This window comes from Stegostoma tigrinum, chromosome 3 (assembly GCF_030684315.1).
Source record: "Stegostoma tigrinum isolate sSteTig4 chromosome 3, sSteTig4.hap1, whole genome shotgun sequence".
Lineage (NCBI taxonomy): Eukaryota > Metazoa > Chordata > Chondrichthyes > Orectolobiformes > Stegostomatidae > Stegostoma > Stegostoma tigrinum.
Genome location: NC_081356.1, coordinates 55,236,067 through 55,255,926, shown reverse-complemented (window position 1 = coordinate 55,255,926; position 19,860 = coordinate 55,236,067). Strand labels below are relative to the sequence as shown.

The 19,860-nt window shown below is 41.7% G+C and overlaps 1 protein-coding gene across 1 annotated transcript in view; it reads left to right on the top strand.

Moving 5' to 3' along the window:
• Positions 1–19,860, top strand: part of zmp:0000001301 (uncharacterized) — a 146,025-nt gene that overhangs the window by 107,494 nt on the left and 18,671 nt on the right. The window lies entirely within an intron of this gene.

Here is a 19,860-nt window from a genome sequence, read left to right as displayed (position 1 = left end):
GGAAGAACACCTATACAGCATCTTTAGAAACAATGGTTACCCAAAAAGTGTAATCCACTGATACCTACAAAAGGAAGACACATCCCATTCAGAGACACTGGTCACCCTACCATACATTAAGGACATATTTGAAATGACTACCAGATTACTTTGTCCCCTAGGAATCATGGTAGCCCGCAAACGATCAGCTACACTACACCATCTACTGACAAGAATAAAGGAATCCAACAGTCATAACTAACAGAACCAACATTATTTACAAGATACCATACAAGGATTGCCAAAAACATTATATAGGGCAAACTGGAAGGAAACTATCCATCAGAATTCACAAAACCAACCAGCTACCAAGAGACATGACCAACTATCACTCATTTCAATACACATGGACAAAAAGGGACACCAATTCGACTGGGACAATGCAGCCATCCTAGTGCAAGCCAAGCAAAGATACACTAAAATACAGATTTAAGATGATAAACAAGAGAAGCAATGGTCACAAGATGGAAAATATTTTCACCAAGCAATTGGTTAGAATCTGGAATGTTCTCCCTGAAAGTGTGGTGAAACCAGAGTCAATATAAATGGGATTTATCTGTAAAGGCAAGGTGTTACAGGGATATGGGAAAAAGGCAACTGACTGGGTTTAAGTGAGTTTCCCCTTTAAAGAACTGGCACTGGCACAGATTGGACTGAATGATCTCCTTCTGTGCTGAAACCATTCTATGATTCCAGCTATGAAAGGCAGTTCAGAATTTAGAGAATGATATGGACAAACTCAGCCAATTGTTAGAACAATAGCAAATGAAATGCATGTAAAGTATTGCATGTTGGCAAAAAGAATAGCCTAAAATGACCTCTGTGGAGAATCTGGGATTGGGTCGTTGTCATATTAAAGTACCAGCGCATGTCTGCCAAGATAAATATGTCTTGTTTGGATGTGATTTTATAGATTAAAAATTGGTGACAGGCAAGGTACGGTCAATTTTGAGAGGCTGGATATAATATTTATCGGAAAGCTAGAACTAAAACTGCAAAACTAGACTCTGAATATGTTTTGCAGCGAGTGAAGATTCCTCTCACTTGGGAAGGGGGAACCGATGATCAGGAGAATAGAGGGTAAATGTCTAACCTCAAAATGAAGAAGATGGCTATGATAAAGTGGAATATTGTCTTTGGTTGGAAAAAAAGTACATAAAAGTTTTCTTAAAATTGTTTAGTTATTAAATTCAGAAATTTAGCACTATTAAATAATGGTGCCAATAATGCATATTTTCCAGGAACTGCAATCGTTGCCAGATTATACCAGAACCTGTACAACCAGGTTCTGCATTTCTGGCCAGTACTTCTGAATCCTGCCTTTCCAGAGATGTAGCATGCACCTGAAATTAGAGTCCTTCTTTGCAATACAGGAAGGTCACGGTCAGAAGTCATACAGCACCAGATTATAGTCCAACAGGTTTATTTGAAATCACAAGCTTTTGAAGTGCTGTCCCTTTGTCAGGTGAAATGAAGAAAAGCATACAGGTACAGAATTTATAGATAGAGGGATCAATGGGCAGAGAGATCAAAAGATCATACATATGGTGTGAGTGGATTGTCTATAGCTGAATAAATAACTCCAGCAGGTGATTAGAAGTGTCAGACGGTGTGAGAAAAGAGTCAATAGTTGAATAGTAAGTGAAGGGAATGACCTATAATCCAATTAAACAAGGAAGAGAGATAATTATAAAAAATTCAAAATAAGGTGGTGCCGGAGACAAGCCAAACAGCTGCAATAACATGATAGGTATAAGAGTCGTAGGCCGAGGGTCTAACCAAACTAATAAGTAATACAAAACTGTATAAACTAATTAAGGTAGCAAGATAATAACAAGTAATCAAGATAATGATGTTAACACAGGATAGTAAAGAAAATTTTACAAATACAGCGCAGTATGATGGAGTTACATAGCTGAGGCCACCTTTATGAGTATGGAACTTAGCTGTCAGTTCCTGCTCGGCGGTTCTGCATTGTTGTGCATCTTGAAGGCCACCTTGGAGGACCCATATCCATGAAGACGGCTTCAGTTGTGATCTTGGGTTCGTGTTGCATGTCATCCCATGCATGGGAGTTCCTAGAAGCATGGTTCTCCACCCATACTTCAATCAACAAAAATTGAACCCATACACGAACCCATAACAGATCAAAACTGGAAATGACAGTACTCACCACAACAGACCAGACAGTATAAATTCCAAGCGGGGAAGAATAATATCACTTCATCAGAAGCTCCACTGATGATGCCACCTAGCATGGTGACAAAACGTCTGAACAAAAACAAGCAAGTCAGCAACCTCATCCACAAACCAAGCTACAAGTCTTTGCCAAAACTTTAAATGCATGAAATCCCATCATACTGTTCTGCCTTTGTAAAATCTTCTTTACTGTCCTGTTTTAACAACATTGCCTTGATAATTTGTTATAATCTCTCTATCTTAATTAGTTTGTACAGCTTTGGATTATCTGGATTGATCTCTCTACCTATAAATTCAGAGCCCCAATGTGTTTCTTCACTTCTCCTGTCAAAGAAGCAGCACTCAGAAAGCTTGTGATTTCAAATAAACCTGTTGGACTATAACTAGGTGTTGTATGACTTTTGACTTTGTCCACCCTTGTCCAACGCCAGCACCTCCACAATAAGGATGGTCAGAAGGAGCCAAATCATGTCCTCTTCCTTGTTAACAGCACTAGCTGCCTTATTCTCATAATTCTTCACTCACTAACACACTAGAAGGCTTTTGGGACATTTATATGGATTTTCAGGCTATTAATATGTGAATGTGAGTGATGCAACTGGATAAAGTGGCATGGTTGCAGCTAGGCAGGGTGGTAACACAGAGTCTGAGACATTTGCACAGGCCCCCAGAGAACTGGGGAATTGTCCACTAAAAGTTTTAACTTGCCAGGTAATATCCATTGGAATTTCTGAGGGATTGTTAAGCATATCTTTGAGGAATGTCCAGTCAGTAACTGTCCAGAGACCAGAAGGTCTGTGTCAATATTTCAATAATCATTTTAATATCAATATTCGTTTCAATTTCAATTGAATGAACTGATTATGCAACAGCCAGGGTTGGAGAGGGAATTGAGTTTCCTGAAATCATGAGCAGTCTACAAATTTAAAGCATCAAAAGTCTGAAGGAAAATCAACACTGAGATTATTAGACAAGTAATTGGTATGTTTACCGGAACTGTAAGCTCTCACTGGCTGCTGCGAAATCATGCACAATTATGCCATTTCCCGTGGGTGGAAAAGCAGGGTTCTTGATGATTTTCCTTAGTGGGGAAGGAGAGAGAGAATGAACATGCGGTGGTTTATCACTTCTTCTCTGTCTTTTGTATTTTGTGTGGCTAATTATCTGTCTTATGTCAACATTTCTTGGTTCCTTCTTTGGAACTTGCCAGAGAATTTTGTCGGTCTCAGCAAGATTAGGTGCAGGACCTTGATACTCAGCAATGCTATTTGTAAAATTTCAGATGTTACTTTATACCATCAAATTTTAAAACTTTATGAAGTCTCCTAGCAGAACAATCTTTCTCTTTTCTTTGATCACCAGTCATTACTTTTTAGAGCAACTGTAGAGTTCAAAATTCAGTCCTGTAAGGCAAAGTGAAAAGAGGGGAAAATGCCTGAAGTTGATTGAATACTAATATTTCTTGCAGTGAAATATCACTGAACTCATGGCTGCCTATTGTTGATATTGCTCAGATAACTTTAAAATTAAGAGCATCAGAATAGAAAGGAAACTTCCAACTTTCTTGCTAATTTGACAAACTAGCCTGTAATAGCAAACCTTTCTCATTATATTGTGATTTGATGTGCAGAAACCACAGATCCTCATGAATATTAATATTATGATAAGATCAGGAAAGGTCACCAGTTTTCCTCTTTGCCTATTCCCCATTTAACAGCAACAAGCCTTTCTAAATTTTTAAGATAGGACACTGCTTGTCCAATTTGAAATTATGGACAGCTTTGCAGCAGCTGAGCTAAAGAAGCATTCCTCAGTTAGGGAGATTAGTTTATTACTATAGCCCACTCAGGTAAATGTATTTTTAAAAATAACCCATAAATACATGTCCTTGCAATGATTGTAACAAGGTCAGCCAGGTGGACCTCACAGTATATCAGTATCCTGATTGGGGCTATTAATCTGGTCCAATCAGGAAGCCCTGGTTAACAGATAGGAATAAGCATGTTAAATATCCTGTTCATCTAAGAGCTGGCTCCGAGGGAGCTGGATCAGTATCAAGGACTCTCCATGTGTAAATAACGGGTGATTTGGTGATGGGGTGGCAGGCTGTGGAGTTATTTCAGTGGTGACAAGAGAAAACCACACCCCATGAATGACTTCGCTTACAGTAGTTGTCTTTGAGTTTGGGTAAGCAGTTCTGGTATCATGCCATTATTTGGGAAGATTGACTCATTTAATCTTGCCATCGAGGACTGGGCCCAGTATGTGGAAAGAATGTGTAATATTTCAGGTAAAGTAAAGAGTAATACCCCCCATAATTTGTGGACCTGCAACTTTTTCAGTTATTAGAGCCCTAACTTTCCCTGAGGCACCAGATACTAAAACCTTTCAAGAGTTAACAGATGTAGTTAAGGAATAGTATGACTCCAAGTCTCTAATTCTGAGATGCTATCAGTTTTACTCAGCCATTTAGTAATCCATATTAGGATTTTTGACTAAGTTAAGATGACTGGCAGAGGCATGTGACTTTGGTTTAATCCTTAAGGAGATGCTGAGAGGCAGTTTGGTATGTGAGATTATTGAAGTAACTATGCAAAAATGCGTAGTAGCTGAAGTCCAACTGGATGTCAAACAGGCACTACAATTGGCTTTATATTTGGAAAATGCGCCAAGGAGAGGAAATGAGTTGCAAGGTATTTGATGGAAATAGACACCCTTGCCAGTCTGACTGGGTCTGGGGATCACCACAAGAATGAAGACAATTGATTTGATATGATTTGTTTTCTTATTGTAATGTGTGCCTCAGTACAGTGAAACACTTTGTTTTGCATGCAGTACAGGCAGATCATACAATACTCTCTGCATACTACAATACAATACAATACAATACGCTCTCTCTGATGAAAGGTCTAGGCCCGAAACGTCAGCTTTTGTGCTCCTGAGATGCTGCTTGGCCTGCTGTGCTCATCTAGCATCACACTTTGTTATCTTGGATTCTCCAGCATCTGCAGTTCTCATTATCTCTGAGACAGCTTTGGAAATGGTCAGCCAAGCCACAACTTTCAAGGAAGTGAAGAAACAGCTATCATGCTTGTAAGGTGTTGTCACACTGTAATCTCAAGAGAGAAAATTTCTGTATGCATTCTTTATTCCCATTTATATATAATCTTTCTTGTTAAGTAACAGTACCAGCAAGGAACGTACTGTTGAGGTGTTGGAATCTCACCAATTCAAATAGAATTAGTCTTATACTTGTGTCACATGAATGACTAACATTTAACTTGCAGTAGAAAAGACATTTTTTTAAAGGAAGATCTTCAGTAGAGAAATTTCAAGTTGCTTCAATGACTGAGGCTTGCAGCGACCAGCAACTCTCAATTATCCAGTGACATTCAATGTAACAATTTGTTTCAGTGTGTAATGGATAACAATAGGATTGACTGAGCAGCAAAACACTTTCCCTCTTCAATGTAGAACTGCCAACCATGGTAAATGTCTGATGTAAACCAGAATTTCATGATAATTTGCGTAAGGTCCTTGGAAGAACTGCCAGTGTAAATAGAATCATAACTGAGTATGAATCACTGTACTTTGGAGCATCAGGGATGAAAGGGAAAAGAAACCAATTTAATTGTTCAGTGTGATTTTTGGGTCTGCTGAATAATTATTCCTGACTTTTTAATGTGTTTCTAAACACTGAGCACAGCCAAGAGGAAATGGTTTCATATGGTGCAGGGAGCTAAAGGTAAATTTTCTCCTTTTAGTTTCACAAGCAGAAACCACCAGGGAGATTAACAGTACTATATTGAGAACTCTTCTCTAATTGTTCTTTAATTAAATAAGGGTGGGGGAGGATGGAACTGAGAAATGAGAATATTAGGCTATTGCCACACTACACCCACAGTATCAGTACAATGGAGGAGTTTTAATAAAAATAACTTAGATTAGGTAACCAGAGCTCCATTAATATTGTCTCATTTTCCCAACAGCGTACTGCACAGGTTACATGCTGCATATGACAGAGCCATAAATATTTGAGAGATTTTCAGCCTAGATCTTCCAGAAGCCATAAATTCAGAGACTGGACATATCTTAACAATTATATCTGAGGATCCCTTCGAAGCCTTGATGCAATAACTACTCAGTGAGTTTAAACTTCCAAATGGGAAAATACCTGGCCTCCAGAACCTTCCCAAAAAGTCCTCAAATCTGAGTTAATGTCAGAGGTTTTGGAGGGTTCTGACTTACCAACCTTAATAGTTAACCAGAAGGAGTTAAGACCTGCTCCAACTCATGGTTATATGGCTCCCAGTTGTCACTCTGACCCCCAATCAGTCACACTGATTCTCACCACAACTGACCTGCCCCCAACCATTCACTCCCGCCCAACTATCCTTGAGAAGTTGATGGTGAGGTACCTTCTTGAAATGCTGCTGTCACATGCTGTAGGTGTACAGAAAGCTCCATGATTTTGACACCTTAACACTGAAGGAACAGCATCATTCAGTGAGGATGTTGAGTGGCTTGGAGGGGAACATGCAAGTGGTGGTGTTCCCATATATTTGTTTCCCTTGTCCTTCAAGATTGAAGAGGTCATGGGTTTGGAATGTGCTGTTTAAGGAGCCATATTGAATTTCTTCAGTGCATCTTATAGATGGTACAAACTGCTGCTGCTTAGCATTGGTGCTGGAAGGAATGGACATGGTTAACGTAAGAAATAGGAGCAGGAATAGGCCACCTGGCTCCTCAAACCTTCTCCGGCTTTCAACAAGATCATGGCTGATCTTTTCGTTGACTTAGGTCCACTTACCCATCCACTCACCATAACCCTTAATTCCTTTAGTGCTCAAAAACCTATCTGCCTTTGCCTTTAAAAACAGTCAACAAGGTAGCCTTAACTGCTTCACTGGGCAGGAATTCCATAGATTCACAACCCTTTGGGCGAAGAAGTTCCTCCTCAATTCATTCCTAAATTTGCTCCCCCTTATTTTGAGGCTATGCCCCTAGTTCTAGTTTCGTCTGCCAGTGGAAAAAAACACCCTGCTTCTATCTTGTGTATTCCCTTCATAATTTTATGTTTCTAAAAGACCTCCCCCTTCTCCTGAATTCACCTAAATTTTGATGAGTATAGTCTACTTAATCTCTCCTCATAAGCCAACTCCATTAACTCCAGCATCAATCTAGTGAACCTCTTATGCACCCCCTCCAGTGCTAGTGCATCCTTACTTAAATAAGGAGAACAAAACTGTACACAGTACTCCAGGTGTGGCCTCACCAGTGCTATATACAGCTGCAGAATAAGTCCCTTGTTTTAAACTCCATCCCTCTAGCAATGAAGAACAATATTCCAGTTGCCTTCTTAATTACCTGTTGCACCTGAAAACCAATGTTTCCTGGTTCATGCACGAGGACACCCCACGTCCCTCTGCACAGCAGCACACTGCAATTTTTAATCAGTTATTTAATACTCTATTTTGTTGTTTTCATACCACATGGATGACCTCACATTTACCAACATTGTACTCCATCTGCCAAACTTTGCCCATTCACTTAACCTATCTATATCCCTCTGCAGACTTTCAGTGTCCTCTGTACACTTTGCTCTACCACTCATCTTAATGTCATGTATGAACTTTGACACACTACACTTGGTCTCCAACTCCAAATCATCAATGAAAATTGTAACCAATTGAGGACCCAACATTGATCCCTGAGGCACACTACGAGTCACAGATCTCCATCAAGCAAAGCACCCATTTACACCTACTTTTTGGTTTCTGGTAGTTAAGCAATCTTTTATTCATGCTAATACATTACCTGTAACACTGCGCATCTTTATCTTATGCAGCAGCCTTTTGTGTGGCACTTTGTCAAATACCTTCTGGAAATCCAAATACATCACATCCATTGGTTCCCTGTTGTCCACCATGCTCATAACGTCCTTAGAGAATTCCAGTAAATTAGTTTAACACAAACTGCTTTTCATGAATTCATGCTGTGTCCGTTTGTTTCTATCTAGATGTCTCACTATCTCAGACAAAAACTGACACAACTGCAGTGTTTTAAATCGGAAACAAAAAAGCAGAAATTGCTGGAAAAACTCAGCAGGTCTGGCAGCATCTGTGGAGAGAAATCATAGTTAACATTTCGGGTCGGATGACCCTTCCTTAGAACTGGGTTAAGTTCTGCATCTGGAACGAGTTCCCAGGAAGGGTCACCTGACCTGAAATGTTAACTCTGATTTCTCTCCACAGATGCTGCCAGGCCTGCTGAGCTTTTCCAGCAAATTCTGCTTTTGTTTCCGATTTAAAACACTGCAGTTGTCAGTTTTTGTCTACCTTCAGCCCCATTAATTTGCCAATACCTCCTCTTGCGATAATGGCCTTTTCTAGGTCCTCACCTGCCATAGCGTCCTTGTCATTGATTATTGTACGTTACTTGTATCTTCCGTGATAAAGACTGACACAAAATACCTGTTCAACATCTTGGCCATTTTCTCATTTCCCAATATTAAATCCCCTCCTCATCTTCTAAAGGATCAATGTTTATTTTAAGTCACTTATTTTTGTTAAATATATTTGTAGAAACATTTGCTATCTGATTTGTAGCTATTCTACAAAGGGGTGATAGATTTAAGACAGAGGCAGGTTCTTTACTCAGAGAATGGTAAGGACATGGAACGCCTTGCCTACCAATGTAGTTAACTCAGCCACATTAGGGACATTTAAACAGTCCTTGGATAGGCATATGGATAATGATGGGATAGTGTAGGGGGAGGGGCTTAGATAAGTTCACAGGTCGGCGCAACATTGAGGGCCAAAGGGCCTGTTCTGCGCTGTATTGTTCTATGTTCTATGTTTTATGATTTTTATATTCTGAGCTCGTTTACCCTCATAATCTGACCTACCTTCTTTATAGCTTTTCTCATGGCTTTCTTTTGACCTTTAAAGAGTTCCCAATCTTCTAGCTTCCCACTAATCTTTGCCACTTTGAATGCATTAGCTTTGGAGGAAGGTGTAGGTGGTCTGATCAGCAAGTTTGCTGATGACACTAAGATTGGTGGAGTAGCTGATAGTGAAGGGGACTGTCAGAAATTACAGCAGAATATAGATAGACTGGAGAGTTGGGCAGATAAATGGCAGATGGAGTTCAATCCGGGCAAATGCAAGGTGATGCATTTTGGAAGATCAAATTCAAGGGCAAACTATACAGTAAATGGAAAAGTCCTAGGGAAAATTGATGAACAGAGAGATCTGGGTGTTCAGGTCCATTGTTCCCTGAAGGTGATAACGCAGGTCAATAGGGTGGTCAAGAAGGCATATGGCAAGCTTTCCTTCATTGGGCGGGGTATTGAGTACAAGAGTTGGCAGGTCATGTTGCAGTTGTATAGGACTTTGGTTCGGCCACATTTGGAGTACTGTGTGCAGTTCTGGTCGCCACATTACCAAAAGGATGTGGATGCTTTGGAGAGGGTGCGGAGGAGGTTCACCAGGATGTTGCCTGGTATGGAGGGTGCTAGCTATGAAGAGAGGTTGAATAGACTAGGATTATTTTCATTAGAAAGACGGAGATTGAGGGGGGACCTGATTGAGGTCTACAAAATCATGAGGGCTATAGACAGGGTGGATAGCAAAAAATTTTTTCCCAGAGTGGGGGACTCAATTACTAGGGGTCATGAGTTCAAAGTGAGAGGAGAAAAGTTTAAGGGAGATATGCGTGGGAAGTTCTTTACGCAGAGGGTGGTGGGTGCCTGGAACACGGAGGTGGTAGACGCAGACACGTCTTTTAAGATATATTTGGACAGGTACATGGATGGGCAGGGAGCAAATGGACACAGACCGTTAGAAAATAGATGACAGGTTAGACAGAGGATCTTGATCGGCGCAGGCTTGGAGGGCCGAAGAGCCTGTTCCTGTGCTGTAGGTTTCTTTGTTTCTTCGTTAATACGATACCTTCCCTTATATCCTTAAATATCAATGGTTGACTATCCCTTTTTCTACAGTCCTTTTCACTGGTATATACTTCTGCTGAGCACCATGAAAAATCACTTTCAAAGTCCTCCACTGTTCATCAGTTATCCCACCACATAGTCTTTACTCCCAGTCTATTTTAACTAACTCCATCCTCATCCCATTGTAGTCTGCTTTGTTTAAGAACAAAACACAGCCACTGGATTTAACCTTCTCACCTTCTGTCTATAATTTAAATTCAAGCATATCATGATTGCTCTCACTGAGAGGATCCCTAACTCTGAGATCATTAATAATTCCTGTCTCATTTCACAGGACCAGATAGCTTGCTCCCTCATAGGTTCCATTACATAATGTTCAAGGAAACTATCACAGATACATTCTAGAAAATGTTCCTCAAGGCTGCTGGCTTGGTTTGTCCAATCAATATATGGATTAAAACTCCCCATGATAATTGGTGTACCATTTTTACATGCGTCAGTTATTTCTTTGTTTATTGTCAGCCTCACTTTGATGTTATTATTTGGTGGCCTACAGAGTAAACCTATCAATGACTTTTTCCCCTTACTATTTCTAAATTCCACCCACATTGACTCAACCTTTTTCTCCATTCAAGGAAAGTGACCTTATACTAATTTTCTTTTTAATCTTCTTTTTGAATCTTAGCACCTCAACCAAAGAACCTTTGTTTTTAAACATTCACTCCTTTTCTGTCATGACATGGTTTCTACTCATCTTAGTGCTACATTGCTCAGCTTCTTATTTACATTTTTAGTTCTTTTTTTTCCTTAAGGCCTCACCCACTCTAGCTAACTCTGAGCCTCCCCTTAGGTTCCCAACTGCCTGCCAAACTAGTTTAAAGTCCACCCAACAGTGCTAACAAAATCACCCGCAAGAATATTGGTCCTGCCACTGTTTGGGTAGAGACCAATAGTCTGGAGCTAGGTGGGGTCTAATAGAATAGGTCCCACCTTCCCCAGAAACGGCCTCAATTATTCAGAAATCTAAAGCCTTCCTTCCTACACCACTGCCCCAGCCATGTATTCAACTCCCTAATCTGCCAAAACCTAGCCTTATTTACACTTGACACAAGTAGTAATTCAGAGATATAACCTTTTGATTTATTGGCTTTCAATCTTGCTTCTAACTCTCTAAATTCAGCCTTCAGGACCTCATCTCTCTTCTTACCTATGTCATTGGTAGCAACGTGTACCACAACCACTGCTGGTTCCCTACCCGCTCCACCCCCCACCCCCTGACCAAAATGCCCTGCAGCCATTCAGTAGCCTGCAGGGTCCTTGCACCAGGCAGGTGCCACACCATCCTGTTGTCACTAGAGCAGCTGCCAAAGCCCCTCTCTGTTCCCCTAACAATTGGGTCTCGTATCACTGCAGTCCTAACCACACGTCTCTCCGCCACCCCCCCACTCTGTGCAGCTGACCATCCCATGGTGTAGCGTGCTTTACTTTGGCTGCAAGTCCCTGAGCCATCATCGGCATCACCAGAACTCGGCAGAGTGCTGGTTGGGGGTTGGGATGGCTTTAGGGGACTTCTGTACTACCTGCCTCGCTTGTGACAGTTAACCATTCCCTGTTCCCCAGCACCATTTTACACTAAGGTGACCACTGCTTTGTACGTACTATCCAAATAACTCTCATTCTCCTAGATGCTCCTCAATGCCTCCAGACCTTGCTCAAGCCCCATAACCTGGTGCTTGAGTTGGAGGTACTGTTGGCATTTCCTTCACACACATTACTGATCGATGCAATCAGCATCCAAGAGCTCCCACAAATCACAGATAGAGCATACCACTTGAAGGAGCTGGCCTGCCATCCCTTTAATTGATCCAAAAATTACCCATCAAAATAGTGTGTGTCAGTGAGGGTTAAATTCAGCATTATCAGCCAACTAGTAAGTATAGTCATTTCAACTGGTTATTTGATTAGGAAAAGAATATTAAAAACGTATATTCACCACTCAAACAGCTAATCACTTACTGGCTTGGCTGTGACATCACTCTGGGATCTCATGATCCCTGTCACCAGAAGCTGTTTAGGTATGCCTCTCCATTTGCTCCCAGTCATCCTTCATACTCCTTTACTTGCTGGAACTCTCACTGCTGACCTCCCTCTTGTGATGTCCTACCCCCTCTGCTCGCTCCCTGATCACTATTTGTGCTCTTTTTTCTGATGGAACTCTCAATGCTGACTTGCCTTTCATCTCCTGGCTGACATGAGGCAATCCTGAATGCAAACTCCACACAGCCACCCAAGGCTAGAATTGAACCTGGGTCCCTGGAGCTGTCGCGCAGCAGTGCTAAGCACTGTGCCACCCAAATTAGTGTTTAATTTTATTGATGTGGCAGCAGGAAAAGGAGTGCGAGCCTAAACAGCTTTTGGAAACTATTGTTGGTGAGTAACAGATAAGTTTTGAGAAATTCTTATTGGAGCAGAGAGCATCAGTGGCTTCAATTGAGTTTTAAAAGTATTTGATGTTGGAAGGATTAATTAAGCTAAAGGGGTAAGTCTTGGCAGAAAAGCTCCAAATCATTGTTTGATCCTCTTGCTTGATATGGGAAGCCGGACACATTTCCAGTGCGTGGGACCTGCACATGTGTAAGAAGTCTCTCTAGCTGCAGCTCCTGGAAGCCCGAGTTGTGCAGTTGAAGTGGCGTCTCGGGACACTATGGCACATTCGTGAAGCAGAGAGTATCATGGATAACACAAATAGAGAGGTGGTCACACATCAGATTTAGATTGCACAGGTAGGAAGAAAATGGGTGACCATCAGGCAGCGCAGGACGGCTAAGCAGGTAGTGCAGGAATCTCCTGTGGCTATTCCCCTTCAAAACAGAAACTGTTTTGGATACTGTTGAGGGGAATGATCTCAAGGGATATAACTGCAACAACCAAATGCATGGCATCATTGTTGGCTCTGTTGAGGGAGGGAGAAATAGGCATGTAAATGCTGTAGTTGTAGGGGATTCAATCATAAGGGGAATAGATATTTGTTTCTGTGGCTACAAACAGAAGTTCAGGATGATGTGTTACCTCGCTGGTGCTAGGATCCTGGATGTCTCAGGGCAGTTGCAGGACATTCTGCAGGGGGTGCGCAAAGAGCTTGTGGTTATGTTGATACTAACAACATAGGTTTAAAAAAGGATGGGGTCTCAAAAGCAGAATATGGAGAGCTAGAAAGAAAGTTGAAATGTAGGACCTCAAAGGTAGTTATCTCAGGATTACTACCAGTGCCACGAGCTAGTCATTGTGGAAACTGCAGGATATATATGATGAGCATGTGGCTGAAAAGATGGTATGAGAAGGAGGGTTTCTGATTCATGGGGCATTGGGACTAGTTCAGGGCCAGGTGGAACCTGTATGAACTGGACTGATGTACTTGGTAGAGTGGTTGGTGAGGGTTTAAACTAATGTGGCAGAGAGATGGGAACCTGAGGAGTATAGAAATATATAGAGATATAGAAATTGAGGGAGAGGTAGAACCCAAGGCCAACATTACTAAGGACAGGCAGGGAAACGCTGCTGAAAAGAGCAGGGGCAGTGGTCTGAAATACATGTGTTTCAATATGAGAGGTATAATGCACAAGTTAGATGAACTTAGAGCATTGGTTAGTACCTGGAATTATAATATTATTGCGATTTTGGAGACTTTGCTAAAAGAGGGACTGGACTGGCAGATGAATAACCCAGAATTTAGATGTTTCAGATGTGTTAGTAAGGGAGCTAAAAGGGTTGGGGGAGTTACATTTCTGGTAAATGAGTATCTCACTGCAGTACTGAGGGAGGATACTCAGAGGACTTGTGCAACAAGGCAGCATGTGTAGAACTAAGAACAAGGTAGGTGGAATCATAATGTTGTGGGTATATACTACAGGCCTCGCAACAATCAGCAGGAGATAGAGGAGGGAATATGTACATAGATTTTGGTAAGATGTAAAAACAGCAGGGATGTTGCGGTGGGTGATTTTAATTTTCCCCTATATTGACTGGGACTCACGTTATGTGAGGGGCTTTAATGGGGCAGAATTTGTAAGAACCATTTAGGTGGGTTTCTTGAAAGAGTATGTAAACAGTCCAACCAGGAAAGGGGTTATTTTGGATCGGGTTTTGGGAAATGAGCCCGCCCAGGTGAGTGAAGTTTTCAGTGGGGGAGCATTTCAGGATTAGTGACCACAATACAGTGAATTTTAAGATACTCATGGATAGGTTTAGCAGCAGTCCTTGGATGAAAGTGTTAAACTGGGGGAATAGAACCACACCAATGTTAGGCAGGAACTGGAGAATTTTGGTTGGCGGCAGCAGTTTGAAGGTAAATCCACATCAGACATGCGGGAGTATTTAAAACAGCAGTTAAGAGTTCAGGAACAGCCTGTTCCCACGAGAAAGAAGGATAGGTGTAGCAAGTTATGAGAACCTTGGATGACCAGAGATGCTATGATCTTGGTCAAAAAGAAAAAGGAAGCATATGTAAGGTCTAGGAGGATGGGAACTGATGATTCCCTTTAATCATATAAGGGTTGTAGGAAAGAACTTAAACAAGGAATTAGAAGGCCTGAAAGGGGCCATGAAAAGTCATTAACAAATTGGATTAAGGAGAATCTCAAGGCTTTTTACACATATATAAAAAGCAAGAGGGTAGACAAGGAAAGGGTTGGCCCACTTAAGGACAAAGGAGGGAATCTATGTGTGGAGCTAGAAGAATACCTTGTAAGGGTATTCAACAAAGAGAGAATTGTGGGAGGATGACCTCATAGAAGGGAGTATTGAATTTCTAAGCCAAGTTGCTATTAAACAGGAAGAATTGTTTTGCATCTGAAAAAGTACTAAGGTGGATAAGTCCCTAGGTCCTGGTGTGATCTGTCCCAGAATATTGAGGGAGGCAAGGGAACAAATTGGTGAAATATTGACAGACATCTTTGTACCCTCTTTGGCCACAAGTGAGGTCTCACAGGACTGGAGAATATCCAATGCTGTCCCATTGTTTAAGAAGGCATACGGGGATGATCCAGGAAATTACAAATCTGTGATCTACATGTAGATGGAAGGGAAGTTATAGAAAAAGATTATTGGTGACCAGATCGATTTGCATTTAGAAGCATATAGACTTATTAGCGATTGACAGCATGGTTTTGTGTAATGGGTGTCGTGACTCACTAAACTGATCAAGTTTTTAGAGGAGGTGACGAAGATGATTGTGGGAAAAGTAATTGATGTCTACATGGACTTCAGTAAAGCCTTTGACAAGGTCTCTCGTGGGAGGTTGGCACAAAAGGTGAAGTCACAGGCAAGAAAAAAGGGCTTATGGCATACTTGCCTTCATTGGAATGGGCCTAAGGATAGGCAAGTTATGTTGCAGCTTTCTAGAACTTTAGTTATTCCACACTTGGAATATGGCAGATAGCTCTGGTCACCACACTACCAGAAGATGTGGATGCTTCGGAGAGGGTACAGAAAAGATTTACCAGGATGTTGCCTGCTTTGGGGGATTTAGCTATGAAGGAAGGTTGGAAAGACTGTGTTTATTTTCACTGGACCACAGGAGGTTGAAGGGCAACCTGATAGAAGTTTATATGATTGTGAATGGCAAGGATAGAGTGGAAAGTAAGGGGCTTTTTCCAAGGCTAGAACAGTCAGTTAGTAGGGGACACAGATTCAAGATGGTAGAGGAGTGGGTTCGGGGGTGGGGGTAAGTTTAAAAGAGATGTGTGAGGCAAATTTTTCACACTGCCTGGAATGTGCTGCCAGAGGTGGTGGTTGGAGCAGCCATAATAGCAGCATTCAATTACCACCCGGACAAATACATGAACAAGAAGGGAATAGAAGGATATAGATCTGTAACTGAAAATAGTGTCAGTATGAAAGGGCAAAATGTATCAGTGCAGACTTGAAGGGCCAAGGGGCCTGTTCCTGTGCTGTGACGTTCTTTGTACTCCTGTCTTGTACTTTGAAATGGCAGCTAGACTTTGGGGAGTGGGGAGGTGATTTACTCAGTACAGGATTCCTGGGCTCTCAACTCCTATTATGACCACAGTAATTATATGGCTAGTCCAGCTCAGTTCATGGTCAACAGTAATCCCGAATGATGTTGATTAATTGTTGATTCAGTGATGGTAGTACCTTTGAATGTCAATGGGTAACGGTTAGATTCTTTCTTTGCTGGAAATTGTTAACACCTGGCATTTGTATGGTTGGAATGTTACTTGTAGCCCAAACCCATATCTTGTCCAAATCTTACTACATTTGGACATGGGCTGCTTCAGTAACTGTGGTGTCACAATTGGTGATGAGTATTGTGCAACCATCAGCAAACATCCCCACTACTGACATTATAATGGTGAGAAAGTCATTAAATAAGCAGCAGAAGATGGTTGTGCCTGTCTTATTACCCTAAGGAATTCTTACAGTAAAGTCCTAGAGCTGAGATGACCGAACTCCAACGCCACAACTATCTTTCCTTTATGACATGTATGACTCCAACAAGTAGAGATTTTTACCCCAATTCGCATTGACTCCATTTTGCTAAGGCTCCTCAATGCAACCTTGATATCAAGAACAGACTCTCACCTCATGTCTGACATTCAGCTTTTTCATTTACATTTGTACTATGGCTGTATGAGTCAGGTGTTAAGTGGCCCTGGCTGAATACAAATTGAATTGCAAATGCATATTGTTAAACAAGATAGCACTATTGATGACACCTTTCATTATTTAAGGAGTGGTGATTCAACTATGAAATCCACTTCTCAGTAGATTCTGCAAAAATCAATTTGTTACTTGGTGAAACTGTGGACTTTCATGTATTCATTTAGCATTTTGTGACAAGTAGCAAAAGCAGGAAATTGGTCACAGGTCTTACATTGAACTGCACTCATGAAAATTGGGAACAGTAGATTTGAATTGCCAACATTTAGTGGAATATTGTTTTCATTGAGTTTCGTAGGGAGGTTCTTTCTGAGAGGCCTACCAAAAGTTCTCAAGTTTATTATATCAAACCCAACTCAGTAATTACCTACACATATACTTATGGTACCACTCTTGTCTGATGCTAGCCTGATTCTCCCACCCACTGTAGCCAGTAATATTTTAGGATATCCTGGAATCCCTGGTATGAACACCATATTTAAAAGGCTGTTGTAAACCCAGACTAGTGCTGTCAGTCTGGAACTGCACTACACAGTTCGTAGCATTTGCCCTGTTAAGGATATTATGACACCTGAACACCTAAATGTCTAAAAATGGCAGGTAAAAGAAAATTGATGCCCTGCTTTGTGGACGTGGTCCTGGAGAGTAGAGATGGATGGGATGGTGCAGAGGAAGGAAGTTCTGTACCCACTGGACTGACAGAGGAGGCCATGACACCAAATCCTATTATCCTGGTCAGAGGTTGTCTCCCAGGCCAGCGTGGTCTGAGCCACCTGGAGAGACACCTAACAGTGTCGGAAGAAGGTCAATAACTTGCTTCAGTCTTCCCAATCTTTCCTCTGAAACTGACTCTGAAACACACTAACTCCATCTTTCACTAAGGCTCATGCTGTACCACTCTCACTATTACATTCAGCATCTTCTCTCATTCACTATTACCCAACCAATTCCACCCCCCCACATCACTAACTCTGCATGACCTCTCTGCTGCTTACTCATGTGGCACTCGTCACCATCTTTCCCCAACTGCACCAGCACTAATAACAGCACGGTGGCTCAGTGGTTAGCGCTACTGCCTCACAACGCCAGGGACCCGAGTTCAATTCCACCCTTGGATAACTGTCTATGTGGAGTTTGCATATTCTCCCTGTGTCTGTGTGGGTTTTCTCCAGTTACTCCAGTCCGGTTTCCTCCCACAGTCAAAAGATGCGCAGGCCAGGTGGATTGGCTGTGCTAAATTGCCCATGATGTCTAGGGTGGGAAATGCAGAGATAAGGTAGAGGTGGGTCTGGATGGGATGTTCTTCAGAGTGTCTGTGTAGAATTAATGGGGGAAATGGCCTGCTTCCACACTGTAGGGATTCTATGACTCTAACTATACCAGCCACTTCTATTTCACTTGATTTCTCACTTTCCCTTATTCCAGAGGAAAACTCCCCATGATGTGGCAGAATCAGCCAAGGTGAATAGTGACATGGTCTGCATTTGTCTGCTCACTGCTTATGAGGGGTGGCCTCAGTCTCTAACTGCCCAAGTCTCTAAATGATCATGCTGTCCCTGTGCAGATATTGGAGGCTGTCCTTGACTTACAATGCAGATAAGCCCTAACTAAACTGTGTCTCTGTGAGGATTACTTGACGTAGACTTGGAGATGTAGTCATTTGCTGAAGAACATGCAATGCGTTTTTGGCATATGCTGCTATGAGATCGACATAGCATGGTGCCATGCAGCGACATGTCCACTTTCTTGATGATTGCTGCCAATCATCATAAGTTTCTTGGCTTTGTGTCTGCACTGAAAAACAAGTCAAGACTGTGCCTGTTGACTCTGGCTGAGAGAAAAAAGCATATAAAGGCAAGGTAAGACTGAAATGTTGAGCATCCAGGTAGGAACAAGTGACTGTTAAGAAAGTACAGGAGCATCCCTGAGAAGCAACCTGATCCAATCTTTGAGCTGTCTGTGAAGAAAGTGTCCTCGCAGCATTCCATTTATAGTTACCAGTGGACTCCAAAGTACAGCATTTCAGTGTGGAAGAGTACTGTAAGTTGGTTGGAGATGTGCTGAGATGATGCAAGGAGATTGGCATGCATCAGATGTCTGGGTCTGTAGATTTGAGGTACATGCAGTTACTGCCTATGGGACACACCTTGAAATGTTGGTGTCAGATGTCCAAAATGCAATCCACAAGAAATGTGGCAAAGTTGAATCGCGAAGTTCCCAAGTCAGGAATTCTTGGTGTTTATTATCTATGTGATAGTTGTTGGAACGGGAACCTGAGGCTAAGTGCTTCAAAGTTTCATTTTTATTATTTCTTGAAATGTGAGTGCCTCTGTCTTGGTCAGTATTTACCCATTTCTAATTGTCCTTCAGAATATGATGGTGAGGTGGCTAACATTCGGTTTCTCACTGCTTATGAGGGGAGGATTCTGTTGCTGACTGCCCTCCATGTCTAAATGGCATTCCGAACCTTGGACTGATATTGGCAGCTGTCTGTGACTTATTACATGGATGCCCCCGACTGACCCACAGTGATTCATATTGCATAGACATATCCACTCTTCCGTTATGAAGGAAGATCATGGTCTTTCATCCAAAAACAGTGTAGAAACAGTGATATAGTCCCAAAGGTTAATGGCATGTAACTTCAAGGGGAACTTACAGGTGGACGAGTCCCTATACATCCTCTGGCCTTTTCCTTATAAGTAATAAAGGTTCTACTTATGAAAGATGCTGTCAGAGGAGTCTTCATGAATTGCTGTAAAGTGTTCTGTAGATGGTACTCACTGTCACCAATGTGCAACAGTGATACAGAGTGAGAATGATAAAAGTGTTAGACGAGGTACCAACAGGGTGGGCCTTTTTCATCCTTGATGGGGTCCAGCTTTTTGAGTGTTGTAGCTGTACCCATCGAGACAAATGAAGAAAAATTCCATCATTACTCCTAACTTACATTGTGGGCAGGCTTTGGGAATCAGGAGGTAAGTTTACTTTGC